General features: G+C 41.6%; 1 protein-coding gene across 2 annotated transcripts in view; it reads right to left on the bottom strand.

Moving 5' to 3' along the window:
* The window catches only part of LOC122806528 (C-type lectin domain family 10 member A-like), a 305,649-nt gene that overhangs the window by 282,791 nt on the left and 6,266 nt on the right, over nucleotides 1-16,592 (bottom strand). Inside the window, exon 2 of one of the 2 annotated variants that reach the window (XM_044077028.1) lies at nucleotides 8,047-8,255. The exons of the other annotated variant lie outside the window; for it this stretch is intronic. The gene's annotated coding sequence lies outside the window, so the exon portion shown is untranslated. The remainder of the gene's footprint in view (nucleotides 1-8,046; nucleotides 8,256-16,592) is intronic. 2 annotated transcript variants of the gene reach the window in all.

The following is a 16,592-nucleotide window of genomic DNA, read 5'->3' as shown; positions in this document are numbered from 1 at the left end:
TGTCCAGGCCAAGCCCTTCAGAATGTACAATAGTGAAGGCAGACTGGGCCACAGGATACCAAACAATCAACAGTATGTAATGCAGGTGTATAGCTCTGCAGCCTCTACCTACATTCTGTACAAAATCACTAGGTGGTAAAGACGTCATGTGACCAAATGGGTTGCAACTGTTACATAACAAGGCATAACTAACACCATCACAAGCACACTGATGAACAGAACAGTCTGTATGGCAGGAGGCAGTAGGCTTGCATTAACCCCGTTTATGTAAGTAATGTAAATATAGGTGAAGTATACAGTACTGTACATCCAGATACCTTAAGGCAGCTCACCCCTAATACTCCCACAGTTTGCAACAGTCTAGGTCATTTATGGTGCTTCTCCCCCTAGACTCAATAATACAGGGCCATATACCACTCTTACGTACACTGGCCTCTGGAGTGCATAAGGGCACACATGCATTGTGTAGGTGATGCCCACACATATATGGCCCTAGCCCACCGTATGTGTGGGGGATACAACAACAGTGGACTGATGGCAGCAATGGTAATGTGATATACTCACAGCCCACTACAAAACAACCCCTGACAGCACGTCATATGTGCAAAGCTTGGTATGTAGGTGGAGGACAGAGGCTGGAACACAGGCACATATGTGGAAAACTGTTGCCATACACTAAGCAAGTTGCTGGTGTTACAGGATAGTCTGCAACATACCCTTAGTTAGGGAATTGAGGTTAGAAACAGACATGGATGTAGCAATGTACTAATAGCACTCAACACACACACTGCCAGTAAAATATCTGACACAGGACCTCTGTGGTGGACAGACAAAACATGATAGGCATATCTCTGGCCAGCAAGAGGATAGGCCCACAGTTGTGAGCTATGCAGACAGACTGCATTCCAAGGTAAACTAGTATGTACACACACCCTGTAACACCAGTAGTATACAAAGCATAACACAACTCTACTCATACTCTGTCTGTAGTTCCTAAACCTCCTACAAATATGTGGATGCCTTGAGTGTGCCGGTTCTCCTGTAAGAGGTATTGCTACCTGCTGTCTATAACACTGATGCCCACACACAGGAAGGATGTCCATCACGCAGGAAATGTAAAGGGACCACGCACACATGATGTTGGGATTTATAGTAGGTGGTTGCCATGACTGTGGTAATTGGAAGTACTACACATGTGTAATCATATATATATATATATATATATATATATATATATATATATATATATATATGGCTATCTGGATAATTATATGTACATATATTTCCACCATATGTCCTGGACATGGAGTGTAGCCCTACCCCAGCCTCTATAGTCTCAAAGTTGTAGTGCAAGGGGATGTCAGGTATGTATAGCAGGTATATTAGTAGACTATTGCTACTGTCACTGGGATTGCCTTCACAGACATGGTATGTGTGGGATGTCACATCTGCTTATAACATGTGTGCCATTGGCTACTGACAGACATAGGACATCATAGAATAGTACCGCTGCTAGCATGTAATATCTCTGTGGACTGCAGCAGAGATATTGGCCAATATATGTGGACAGTCTGACACACTCTGTACAGTCCAGAGGTATACACATAACCCTGTAGTGCAAAACATGTGTACCATGCCTGAAAATATGTATGTAGACAGCCATGTAGATGGGTAAAACACATAATGACTGGTATACATTTGCCACCATAGGTTATGCATTCACACACCCCTGCCTGGCCTGACACATACTAACCACTGGTACAGGGATGCCATGGTCACATACTACCCACTAGATATTGAGATACATCTGTACAGCACATCTGTACATGACTGTTAAGGGAGGCTTGATAGCAGTATATCTGGTAAGTATCTGCACATGACATCTCACTGGGTAAGTACACTAAGCTGCTAGGCATGTAACAATGCACTGTGCAGGCTACAGGCAGACTGGCTCAACACTGGCCTAAATCTCCTATGGGGGAATGCACATGTACCTGCATATATAGCAGGCTCTGCAGGCATGCCACAGCACAGGGTAAGATACACCTGTGTGACAGTGCATAATCACAACCAGTGTGAACACAGCCATAGCCACATATGTTAAGCTAGCATAATATTACAGTATACGGACTATCTGTTTGACACCATCCTCATATGTGCCACTCAGAGACTGACCCTACACATACTGGGCTGCTACACAGTTTGGTCTAATGGCTGTCTGTGGTATGGGACATGTGGGTGTATTACCCTACAAACATGTATGCCAATATGGTACCATACAGTGGAGCTGCATGTAACATCAGATAGGATGTCCATCACGCAGCTTTGGCTCAACCTCAGCTTTGGCCGGCTAAGAACTTGCTGTATTCAACTGGACGTATAAGAGAATTTAAGTACCTTTATCTGCACTTTTTTTTTTCAAAAAAATACAGTATTTAAATTGATTTTAACTGTGTGTTGCAGGAATATTAACTGAACTGGAAGTTTTGACTCTGCTCTTCAGTTAGTCGCACCCACCCTCCCTGTTTTTGTTTTGGTGTTAATCTTAGTGGCCTTGAAACTGCCCACCCCTCTTGTAAATTTGTGTTTGGATACTCCTACTGGGCCCATCCCATTTGCTCACTCAACTGAGTGCAGTGAGATCATATTCTGATTTCAGGCAGTCCTACTGTGTACAAAGAGAGCATCTGGGAAACAGAAAAAAAAATTAAGCTTGTTTCCTGCCTTTCATGTTAAGTGGTATAGACTATTTGTAGGCTTCTGAGCCCCCAAGCCATTCTGTGTTGGAGGGAAGCCTTCTAGCTTAGTTTTTTTTTCTTATAACTAGCCAGTTTTCTAGTTTCAGCACTCAAATCTGTTTCTTTGATCTCAGCACTTGTTCAGAAAAAAAAAAAAAATTCATCTGCTTTTACTGTACTTGTGTTTCTACCTACTTTATTTTACTTTTGCATCATCTTAAAAGTACTCAATTGTATTTATTACTGCTTGGTGTAACTCATTCTAAGCCTTTTGGTTTAAACACTTGGGCTTCGGACCAGTTGTTTTGCACTGAGAGGGTTTGTGGTCTGCACTGTAGTGGCAGAACAGGTAGCTTACATCCTTCTAGGTTGGGAACTGCTGATTGAGGGCTCAGTGTTTGTTATTCTAAAAGTGTATTAATTGTGGTTTAAGCACTTGGGCTTTCAGGCCAGTTATTTTACATTAAGAGGGTTCGTGGTCTGCACTCTTGTGGGAGGAGAGGCTGGACTCTGCCCTTCTGAGCTGGGAATTTCTGGTTAAAGGCTTATAGTGCATGCATATCTGAACTGCTTCTTACTGAAGTTGGTGCGCCTTGTTTGCTGTGGCATAGACTGGATTTGGGCCTGCTGGATCTAGCTTTGTTTGTGTAACTTGAGCACTAATCCAGGCATTCTCTAAAGTATTCAATTGTATTTATTACTGCTTGGTAGTAACTTGATTAAAGTGTAGCTATCATTCTAAGTCTTTTGGATAAAGCACTTGGGCTTCAGACCAGTTGTTTTACATTAGGAAGGTTTGTGGCATGCACTGTGGTGGCAGGACAGGTAGCTTTCATCCTTCTAAGTTGGGAACTGCTGATTGAGAGCCCAGTGTCTGTTATTCTTAAAGTGTATTAGTTCTGGTTTAAGCACTTGGGCTTCATGCCAGTTATTTTACATTAAGAAGGTTCGTGGTCTGCACTCTTGTGGGAGAAAAGGCTGGACTCTGCCCTTCTGAGCTGGGAATTTCTGGTTAAAGGTTTATAGTGCCTGAATATTTGAACTGTATCTTACTGAAATTGATACACCTTGTTTGCTGTAGCATAGACTAGATCCAGGCCTGCTGAATCTAGCTTTGTTTATATGCTTGCTGTTTGTTTGCTTGTTATTTCCCTGGAACGCTAATTCCACCTAATACGTGGCTTCTCAGCGCTTCTGTGGATCACTAGTGATATCTGCATTGCTAAAAAACAAACTAAAACCACAAAAAACTAGGTAGAGTACAGAAACGGCTGTTCTCTACAGTCCAGATCTCTAGACCGAATGAAACGAACTTCAAGTGTTCAAATTATGTTGGATATTTAACGCAATTTTTATTAAAAAACAACAGCGTTTTCGCTACAGACGCAGCTATAGCTTCCTCAGAACAAACATTCAAACAATACCGCCAGAATTCAAATTTATAGTCACGTACATTACGTAGACTACTAGTTAAAACCTTTAAAGGTACATTATGAATTTATGCATAATACGCTTACTTTGTTAAAAACAAAGTGAAAATGAGTATTGTCTCATATTCCGACCCATTAAAAAGGTTGTGGTGACGTAAATTTACTACTTCCTGTTTGATGTATTTAAATTGTGGAGTCTGGTTTGATTTTTATCTGAAGAAGCTGCATCTTTGTCTGTGGCGAAAACGCTTTTTCGTAAAAAATAAAACTGTGTTTATTTGGTTACTGTATTGAGGCTGTTGGTACACTCATTTGGACTCCCCGTTTGGTGTTTCATTGGTTTTTTTGCATTTGTGCTGTGGGACTCATTAAAAAGTAGTAAAAAACAACTTAAACCATGTTTTATGTATGTATGTATAATAAACAGTCAACAACCAACACTAAATACTGCTAAAAATAATTCTGTTAATCTAAACAAAATCAATGTCATGTTCAAATATAAATACCAGGAATTTCTAATCTAAAAGCAGGGAATACATAAACTCACCTATGTAGAAAAACAGATTATGTGCATTGTAAAAATACATACAATGAACTTAATTTTCTACATGCTCATAAAATATATATATGTAGTGAACAAAAAATAAGACTATGTATACAATAAACTTAATCTTCTACATGCTCATGAAAAATATGTATATAGTAAACAAAAAATAAAACTATATGATGAATACAAGTTTATCTTCTGTAATTCCTTATTTTCAAAACACAAGAGATGTTACAGTAGTCATTCAGACCCGGAAAGGAAAAAGAGTTTAGCATCAACTGCCATTCTAAATCGCAGTTTTCAAGTAATAAAGGAACTGGTCCACCTCTTATAGAATGTGCAACTTCATCTATAGCTACAAAATAAAAACTATGGCCTGGATTTTTTATGCAGTGTTTTGCTAGGGCATTCTCTATTTTATTTTTTCTAACTGCATACAAATGCTCGTAGATTCTATCTCAGAATTTACGATCTGTTTTGCCATTATAGAATGCCTCACAGCAATTACACTGGGCCAAGTAGACTATAGATTTAGATTCACAGTTAAGTCTGTGATGAATGTAATATTTCCTGTTTCTAATCAGAAAGGAATTCAAAACTTTCACGTCTTTGCAATAATTACAGAACCCACACTGAAAACACCCTTTTAGTCTTATAGTCCTGTTAAATGCATTATTCCTTTCTAATATTGTTTTTAAATTACATCCCCGTTTATACACAAATTTTGGTCTATCACCAAGTTTTTCAAATAATTCTTCATTGTTCAAAATAAAATACCAGTTCTTAGTTAGAATATGTTGTATATCCCAAGAGTTGATGTTAAAAGTTGAAATGAAACTTGTCTGAAAACGTTTGTTTATTTCAGTATTGACTAAGCTGGGGCTATTTCTCTCATCAACACCAGCCTGTCCTATTGAAGTATTAGCAATCTCAACCTGTACTCTTAAGTTGTTATGCGCTAAAAGAGGGGGGTACATGCCTTTTAAACGTTTGAAATTAATTTCATCCATTAGTTCAATGAATAAAGACAATGGATAATCCCTATTCATGAACATTTCCTTCAAATTGTTACATTCATTCAAAAAAGCTGTTTCCCGACTACACATCCTGGCTGCTCTTATTATTTGACCCTTAATAATGGCTCTTTTTTGCTTGTAAGGGTGTGCACTATTAAAATGCAAAAATGAGTTGCAGTATGTTGGTTTCCTATATATGGTAGAAAAGTATTCAAAGTTCGTTAAGTCTTTATATAATTTCACATCTAAGTAATCAACCTCAGTTTCCGAGAAATTAAATGTGAAATTCAAAAATGATGTAGTGTTATTAAGGGAATCAGTCAGTGATGTAGCTGATTCTATATTCCCTTCAAATAAAATAAAAACATCGTCAAGATACTTTGTATAATATTTAATTTTATCCATAATGTTGTTATTACAGAAAATATACTTATTCTCCCAATATGCCATAAAAAGGTTAGCGACGCTGGCGCTGCATGGGGACCCCATCGCTATACCCTGTTTTTGTAGGTAAAATTTACCATTGAAAGTAAAATATTTTGATGTTAAAATTATATCCAATAGTTCTGATACTATGTCTATCTCATTTTGTGTAGCTTTTAAATCAATCAGCATTAAGGAAATCCATTCTACTGCTTCTAAGTGTGGTATGGATGTGTATAAATCCACAACGTCAATTGTCAGGAAATTAAATGAACTATCAAATGCTATGTTACACATGTTTTGAAGGAATGTCCATGAATCTTTACAAATACCCAGTATTAATTTCAAGTATTTTTTCAAAATAGTTTCAACAAGTTGTGCGCAAGGATATGTTATAGATAAACGACTGTCAATTATAGTACGAAGTGGTGGATTGAAAATATCCTTGTGAATTTTCGGGATACTGAAAATCACTGGATTTTTTGGCATAGAGATGTCAATGTAATTATAGGTGTCTAAATCAATTTTCCCGTTGATAAATAAGTCCTTAAAGTAGCCCCTAATTCTGGACTCCGATGTGTTCATTTCATTCAATGATGAAATGTTATATGTAGGACTATTCAAAACTAGTTCCATTTTTTCTATGTACATGTGGTTGTCAAATATAACCAACCCACCACCTTTGTCCGGTTTAACTACCCGGACTGCTGAAGAGCACAGAAGTTTAAGACTAGTTAGTTGTTCCTCTGTTACATTATGTTTCAATTGTTTATTCAAAAATAAATCAGATTGGTGCATGTGACGAATATCCAATTCACATGCACTCTCAAAAAGTGCTAAAACTCCATGCAAAGGTGGGTTGAAAGTGCTTGCTAATTTTAACATAGATACATTCTCAAAAGCATTGTTATTGAAAATCAGATCAAGATTTAACTTTCGAACATAACATTTCAAGTCAATCAATGTTTTTGCTATATTACATCTCTTTGTTGGGACAAATGTATTCCCAAAAACTAACAATTCCATCAAACAAGGATCTAAAGAGATACTTGAAAAATTATAGATGGTAAAATCACCCTTACGATTAGTTAATATTTTTAACTTGTTGTCATCCAAGGAGCTGTTGTTATTGTCAACAGGAACTTCTAATTCCGAGAGTTGTTCCTGTTTTTCTGCTGGAACTTCAAGTTCCGTGCCCCTAAAAAATGACCATTATTTGTTTTGTTATTATAGTTGTTGGAATTGTTGTCCCCATAAGATTGAGGGCCGTTTTTGTTATTATTTGCTCTTATTCTGTTACTTCATCTTGGAACTTGTATAAATTGGTCATCAGAACCTTCTTCAAACAAGTGCAAATCTTGCATATTTGATGTTATAGGTAAATCAGATCTTTCATTACTCAAATGATCCGCATTAACATTAGAGTTGTTAACTGGGGGTCTTAATTTAACATAAGCATTGTTGTCTCTATAGGAAAGCCTGTCCCTTGACAGTTTTTTGATTTTATTCAGCTTCAACTTGTGTACTAGAGAATCTATACTCGTAAAAATACGAGTATAGTCATATTTATATCTTTCAAAATTCAGATCTTTTTTCAACAAATTGTGTAGTTCATCAGCTTCATTAATCAATTTATTGATTTGAATATTATAATGTTTAATCATCACCTCTAGTAATTGAAGGCCCTGATTATCAAAAAGTAATGCTAGATCTTTGTAAAAATCAGCGTCAATAAATAAGCCAGTTGGACAAAAATTGGACCTTAAACCTTTCGGTATTATTTTCTCCTTGGAACATTGCCGAAAGTAGTTTACTTCCAGTTGCAGTTTCTTTAATTTTACTAGTTTCGAGTCCAAAGATTTTAAATTGTCAATAATGGAATTGCCACTTACTATTGACTGCTGTGCACTCGTAGCCGGTGGTTCCTGCAAAACATCAAAGTTCAAATTGTCGATATTCTTAATCCAATTTTCCATATTTGGAACTCCGATAAGCCCGGGAGAAGATACAGTATTCACATGTGGTTGTTGTTGCTGGTCATTTGCTATTTGTTAAGTGCCACTCAGAGTTGCCCATAGTCGCTGTGTCCGTGGTGCTTGCCCTAGCGGTATGGAAATATCAGAAGAAGCTCTAGTTGAAGAATTGATAGGTAAACCGTCTGTATCTGCATTGCTTACTGTACTTATTTCCTTGTTTCACTTGAGAGAAAGTTACTGTTTGTCGTTTTTGCATTTTAGTTACCTGTAACACATTGCACTTAAGTTACCTGGCACTTGCTCGCTAAAGCAATTATATAAGTCAGCACTAAAAATTAAAAGCACTACACCCTCACTCCCCACTGGTCCTTGTTTTCAATTATTAAGGAATTCCCAATATTATTCTAGCATGTCCAAAGGTCAGTTGTCAATCTCCTCTCCGGTCCAGCTGGTGAATCTGGGAATCTTGAGGCAATGTTACAACTGCCTCATGTACACAGACAACCCTCTCCTCCTCCCAACAAATTCCAACACATGTGAGAGATGCAACCAGATAGCCAAACTGGAGGCTAAGCTCTCTCAACTCAGTACTGGCATAACCAGTCAGGAGGAGAAGGAAACCACACTCACTACAATTCCAGTCTCACATAGACCTACTATGACAGCAAACCAAACACATAATCACACAAAAACATACTCGGAGGCTCTATATAAAGATCTGCCTAAGCAGCAGAGACCTCCAAAGCAGACACCCAAGCAACCGCTACCCCAAAACAAAACACGTGCAACACATATCTCACAAAGCCAGTGTGCCGAACAGTCACAGCCCTTAAGACTAAACAACACACCTGATACACTTGTAATAGGTGACTCTATCATCAGGCACACTGACGTCCCGCTCACCAGGCTGAACAAGGAGAGGGTCACAGTGAGCAGCCTGTTGGGTGCTAGGATCTGCCACATAACACAAGCACTCAGGTCACTCCAAGGCAAGTACAAATATGACTCAGTCATTGTCCATGCTGGTGTGAATGACCTGAGACGTACCTCCCTGGACTACATGAAAAGAGACATAAAGGAGCTCTCTGAGCATGTAGCCCAGGCCGGTATGATCCTGACCTTGAGTAGCATCTTACCCTCACCAAGAATTATGCCACAATATGAAGACAAGATGATCAATTTCAACAATTGGCTTAAGTACTGGTGTCATTCAAATGGGATCCAATGCCTGTCAGCTTAGGATGATATGGTCGACAAGCCACGATGCTTTGCTAGGGACGGCTTGCACCTGTCACCCCTGGGCTTTCGGATATTGGCAAAGGCTCTTGCTACCCCCATAGTGCCTTTTTTAAGCAAGGCTCAAAAGACAAACCCACCTCCATAGGTATCACAAGGGATAAGAAACTAAGAGTAATGCTACTCAACGCCAGAAGTCTAAACCTCAAGATGCACCCACTCAAAACTCTCCTTAGCATGGAGAACATTGATATCTGTGCAGTAACAGAAACCTGGTTCAGGGCTCCCGAGAGCACCCCAGCACTACCAGGTTATACCTCATGCCATGCTTTTTGGCCCCAAAACTTGGACCAAACCACAAAAGGAGGGAGAGTATCGATATTCATCAAAGATACCCACAACTCCAGGTTGGTGGCAAAGCACGAAGCATCAGAGACTATCCATGTGCAACTAACATTGGGTAAAACTGCCTTCCAGTTTATAGCCTGCTACAGACCACCCTCCCAAACCCAGGAACCCCATTCGGCCTTTCTGAGAACACTGGAAAATATGAAGGTCTCTCCAAACACCATTATATTGGGTGACTTCAACTACCCAAACATAGACTGGGAGCATTACTCTAGCTCCAACTCCCTAGCCCAAAGGTTCCTAGAATTTATAAACTCAAATGCTATGGAACAACTTGTTACCACTCCCACAAGAGGGGAAAACATACTGGACCTGATCATCACCAACATGGGGATTCTATGCTCCAGACCAGAAGTGTATCCCTCAATGGTAAGATCAGACCATAAACTAATCTCACTGGATATTCACATCCCGACCCCACCCCCTGCCCAGAAAACCACAGTAAAAAACTTCTCTAAAGCAAATTTCACACTCCTCAAAACCGAGGTAGAATCCTTCAAAGCCCCCAGGACTGTGGAAAATACGGCCCAGACCACAGAATCCTTTATAAACGCATTCTATGAACACCTTCAGGAATGCATGGGTCATGCGATCCCAAATAAAACCAAGACCCAATCCTCCAAAGGCAGACGTCCTGTCTGGTGGACCCCAGCCATAAACAAACTATATGATAGAAGGAGGAAGCTACTAAATGATAGAGCAAAATCTCAAAAAGGGAAGGCATCACTGATCAGTATTAGCAAAAAACTACGGGCACTCATAAAATTGTCTAAGGCCAGCTTCGAGAGAAAAATTGCACAGGACACTAAGGATAATCACAAGGCTTTCTTTAGTTATGTTAGGAACCTGGGTGGTAATTCCCAGATATGCTCAAAATTAGTCCAAAATGACAAAAAATACACTGAACCCACAGACATTGCCAACATCCTAGCTGACAGGTTCAGCGCAAACTTCTCCCCCCCTTCCCCACCAAAAGGGCAAATATCTATCCCAGCAGAGTGCTGCCCCCCTGACATCTGAGATGCTCAGGTAAGAGCCGTCCTCTCCAAAGCAAAAAACACAGCATCAATGGGACCAGATGGTGCCCCGGGCTGCGTCCTACATGAACTCCAAGAAGAGCTAAACCCAAACATAAAACTACTGTTCAATCTCAGCCTTACTACAGGATATGTGCCCAAAGAGTGGCGTACAGCAACAGTGGTCCCTCTCCATAAAGGTGATGCCTCAACGGATCCTGGAAACTATCGCCCCATAAGCCTGACTAGCTTGGTCTGCAAAGCTATGGAAAGTTTCATCATGGACCTCATAAATAAAGATATTAGGGACCTACAGACACTGGATCCTACCCAGTTCGGCTTTGTTAAGGGCAGATCCTGCCTCTTAAACCTGGTTGATTTCTTTGAAACAGTCACCAAGGCCATTGACGAGGGGAGGGTGGTCCACACAGCCTACGTGGACCTCACAAAAGCCTTTGATACAATACCCCACTCGGGCATTATAGATAAGCTCACCAGCTTAAATATAAACCCCTATGTCACTAGATGGGTTGCAAACTGGCTCAAGGACAGAACCCACATGGTTAGAATTGCTGGAGCCATGTCAGACTCCAAACCAGTTACAAGTGGAGTCCCACAAGGCTCAGTCCTGGGACCTCTCTTGTTCGGTATATATTTCTCGGAGGTACAGGCCAACACAGAAGGATTGTGGCTGACCAAGTTCGCAGATGACTGCAAACTGGGCGCTATAATCGACTCTCCAGCCGACACAAGCATCCTCCAAAAGGGCCTCATAGAAACAGACAACTGGTGCCAGAGCCATGGCCTCAAGCTAAATGCCAACAAGTGTATAGTCATCCCTTTGGCAAAACAAAGTGCCCACAAATTACCACATAGGTGGTAATCCATTAAGTACAGAAGAAGTAATTAGGGACCTGGGGACCCAAGTTGATAGCAATCTCTCATTTGACAACCACGTGGCCAAAGTGGTTAGAAAAACATTTTATATAGCCCACCAAATCATGAAGGGATTCACATCTAGATCAGGGGAGGTCATTGTGCCTCTTTACTCATCCCTCATCAGGCCTATAATTGAGTACAATGCCCCTTTTGGGATGTACCTTACCAGACACTTGCAGCAACTGGAAAGACCCCCAAAAGTACCTCACCAAGAGGATCAAAGGGCTCAAACAGATGCCATATGCTACCCGGTTAAAGAAACTCCAGCTCTACTTAGTGGCATACCGCCTGTTCAGAGGCGATCTGTGCCTCGCGTATAAAGCCATGTCCAACCCAGAATTAATGAACATGCTGCACCTCAGAAAATCCAAATCCCATCGAGCTACGCGCTCGAGAGACTTGAACCTCAGCACTGAAATAAATAGGACATGCTGGAGGGACAGATTCATAACCCAGAGGCTCCCTTCACTCTGGAATAAAATCCCAGTCCAGGTTAGGCAGAGTCCCTCATTGACTCTCTTCAAGAGGAATCTTGATGAGTGGATGGGAGATCATAGGTTTACCCCGGGTATCACTTCTGTGTCACTGTTAGACAGAGGCACAGTATACTAACCTCGAAAAAGGGCATAGCAAAATAAATTTAAAATGGGTGGCGAAAGCCAAACACATTCTGGCTAGGCTTATAAATGCCCTAGGGCAGATAGCCTAGTATGAACCTATGAACCTATGAACCTATGAACTAGAACAATGACATCTACCACAGATTGTACACAGGGAAAAGTACATATTAACAATACACACACACTGTCTACATTCAGCATAAGTACACAGACCCCAGTACTGTACAAACATCCACAGAATGTCCAGGTTATGTCATGAAATATAACCCCTACTGTACATAACATGTGTAACAGTCTGATATCTCACTGGCTTGCTATCAGATATGATGACACTAATTATGATGTGCAGCACATATGCACCACTTCATGCATGACATATGTACAAAGGTTGACAGAGTTGTGGCTGGAAGCACATACACAGGGCCAGTATTGACATGTTGGTGTGATAACCTCATACATTTACTGTTGTAATGGGGTTTGTTGCAACATATGTCCTATGAAGGATATGAAGTCAGTAACTGTCACGGCCTTCGCCATCTACAGACTGCAATCCTCACACTACCTTCTGCAGTCCACAGATAGATGCTCCATTGGTAACACATGAAACCAAAGGCACAACACATTGCCCAGTCCGCAGATGACCCTGCAGATGGGGATTCCTCATAAACATGGAACTGACATGGCAGATATTGAGACATGTAGGACTGCCATATCCACACACACACTGTTAAACCAACATTACTCAAAATGCACTATAGCAGCACTTACAGTCTGTAGTCAGGTCAGGCAAATCCCCCTCCTGTGTGTTGCCCTGTTTCCACAGTGTATGTTGTTCGAGGTAAATCCCCAATCCATCTGAGATGCTGTTTGCCAAACAACAGAGCTAGTTCCTGCTCACAATGAATGATAAAGGCCAACACCAACATGATGTTCCTAGATATTGGAGTGGGTTTCCATGCAATTGGCTATAGGAATGTTACTACAGCTGTTCCACATGCAATCAGCTAGGGGATGGCTGCAATTCATTCAAAGGCCAACAGCTGATCATGAGCATCACTTAAAATGCACATGCTGCTGCCTAAGCAAAGCAGGTGTAGGTCTCCACATCCACCAGAGAGGGAGTGGGAGAGGCAGAAAGAGGCAAAGATAAGTCAGGGAGGGGTGGGAGAGTAAACCTTAAGTATGTTTGTGTCACACTCCTACCAGCACAAGGTATCAAACCCCTGACGACTATGTAGTGCTATTATAGCTCTGTGCAGTTATTGGATGCACCTCATGGATTACTTGATGTGGAGCCTTCAGAACATATACGTGATGGTGAGTGACATCTGCAACAAGGATACGGTAGCTATACGGTAGGTAAATTACACATGCCTGTAAGCATGAAAAGGTGCCAGCATCAACACAGCCACACTCTCAAAGGGACGCACACACATTGACACACTTGGCAGGGCCAGGTTTACAACTCATCAGTAGTGGGATTGCCACAACACATCACTGTGCAAGTATCACATGCACCACATGGGTCATACGGGGGTTGTATGGGAAAAGGGTAGGGGGAGGTGTCTGACATCAGACAGCATGCTTCAAGTATGCCCATAGGGGCTGTAGGGAGTGTGGATGTGAACAACACACACACACAAACACACAGGGTGCCAGTACTGACATGCATGGCTGCATGGTTGCACGGGTGTGTGGTGGTCGACTGTGCCAGACAGCTGTACAAGGCTAGGCAATGGGTATACCTTGGCATCAGGCCACATGACAATGGTCTGCATTGTGGCTCAGGGCTGTAGTGTCTGCATTTGCCCATGCAGGTGGGTACTGTATCCCCCATCCAGTCACCTAGGTGACTGTTGTGTGTGGCCAATGCTGTGCATTGCTTGCCATGTATGTGTTCCTTAGTCCATGATATTGATGGTGTCTGGGATGGGCACACCTCCCACATGCATGTACAGTGACATATGGAACTGTACCTGGGGTGTCTGGCCCATGTTGTGAACACAGATTATCATCAGATGTGCCAGTCTTGCCCAACTGTGGCAGGAACTGGTAATGGACAGCAAGTTTACCCTGTACCTACATTGATAGCATGCTAACAGCATTCCCTGGTGTCAGTGGCATCTGTCAATACAGGGCATGTTGTCAGGCATGGTATGCCCTTTGTGGGTCACATGTGATGGCACCACAGGTGTTGCAGGTGTCCATTGGGGAACATAAGGAAGGTGCACTGACTGCATGTACGTGCATATTGGACAGATGGACAGGGTGTCAGGCCCTCTGTAGCCCACTGGTATCACCCCATAGTTACTATCAGTGGCCAATATGCAGTGTACTACCCACATATTGGCTGTTGCCTAGGCATGTGTGTATGTATGAGACATGGGTTGAGAGTGTGCTCTGGGTAATACGGGGGTTGCTAACCGTGACTGCCTGGCCTTAATGTCACATGTATGGGTATGGCTTTGCACGCCAACCTCTCATCTCTTTCACATCTGTTATCCCTGTATGGTGGACATTGTGATATATAGTAGGGCCACCATATAAGAAATATGCAAAACCCACTCCACATTGGCCACAGATGTCACACACTCACAACCACCTCCACACAGGATACGAGTTACAAACAAACACACACACACACACACACACACACACACACACACACACACACACACACACACACACACACACACACACCTGTAATGTCTGGGAGTTGAACCCTTACCTAACTAGTTTATTCCACTAGAGCACTGCGCAGTTATAGTAACTGCACCACAGAGATTACTAGAGTCCTTCTTCCCCAAAAGTGTATATAACATGGGATGACATCAACAGGATTACCAAAGTAAGACATTCGAATTGTAGTGAGTGTGATTAGCTTAAAATGCATTGCTCCCTACACAGACAGTGACACACACACAAAACATCCACAACCAACATGTGTGGGTATAAAACCCCTAACAGAGGTTTATATCACACAACAGCATGGTGCTGTTATAGGATGCACCACAGGGATTACTGGAGAACTCCGTCCCCAAAGGTGTATTTCACAATGAATGACATCAGCAGGATTGCCAAAGTAGGCCGTTTGAAATGTACTGAGTGTGACTAGCCTATGATGCATCACTCCATAGACAGACATTGAAACACACACAAAACATCCAGCACTGCCATGGGTGTGGATGGAACCCTACCACAGTTCTAAATCATACTACAGCAGTACATGGTTATGGCAAACACTATGGAGATTACTGGGCTACAAACTTCCCAGAGGTGTATTTCTAGGTGGGTGACATCAGCAGCTTTGCCAAAGTTGAGCATATAAATTATATGGAGTGTGAGTACCCTAAACAGTATTGCTCTCTACACAAATAGAGTTAGACAGACACACATTTGCTATGTCTGGGATGAGAACACCTATTTAACTAGTTTATCACACTACAGCAGTAAGTAGTTACAGGACGTGCTATGGAAATTACTGAACTACAAACTTCCCAGAGATGTATTTCCAGTTGGGTGACATCAGCAGCCTTGCCAAAGTTGAGTATATGAATTGTAAGGAGTCTGAGTGCCCTAAGAAGTATTGCTTTCTATACAGACAGACACACACACTTGCTATGTCTGGGATGAGAACACCTGTCTAAATACTTTATCACACTACAGCAGTACACAGTTACAGGATGCGCTACAGAGATTACCGGGCTACAACCTTCCCAGAGGTGTATTTCTAGGTGGGTGACATCAGCAGCCTTGCCAAAGGTGAGTATATGAATTGTAAGGCGTGTGAGTGCCCTAAAAAGCATTGCTTTCTACACAGACAGAGTCAGACTCACACACACACACACACACACACACACACACACACACACACACACACACACTTGCTATGTTTGGGATGAGAACACCTACCTAACTACTTTATCACAGTACAGCAGTACGCAGTTACAGGACACACTACGGAGATTACTGGACTACAACCTTCCCAGAGGTGTATTCCTATTTGGGTGACATCAGCAGCCTTGCCAAAGTTAAGTATATGAATTATAGGGAGTGTGAGTACCCTAAAAAGCATTGCTCTTGACACAGTCAGACACGGATACAAACACACACATAGACACCAAGTCTGGGGTTAGAATTCCTACCTAACTAGTTTATCATACTGTAGCAGTACACAATTATGGGACACTCCAAGGCGATTACTAGGCTAGGTATACTTCACATTGGATGACCTCAGCAGGCT

This window comes from Protopterus annectens, chromosome 7.part0 (genome assembly GCF_019279795.1).
Source record: "Protopterus annectens isolate FY-2018-M chromosome 7.part0, PAN1.0, whole genome shotgun sequence".
In the NCBI taxonomy this organism is placed as follows: domain Eukaryota; kingdom Metazoa; phylum Chordata; order Ceratodontiformes; family Protopteridae; genus Protopterus; species Protopterus annectens.
The sequence above is the reverse complement of the archived record's forward strand: the minus strand, read 5'-3'. Positions and strand labels throughout refer to the sequence as shown.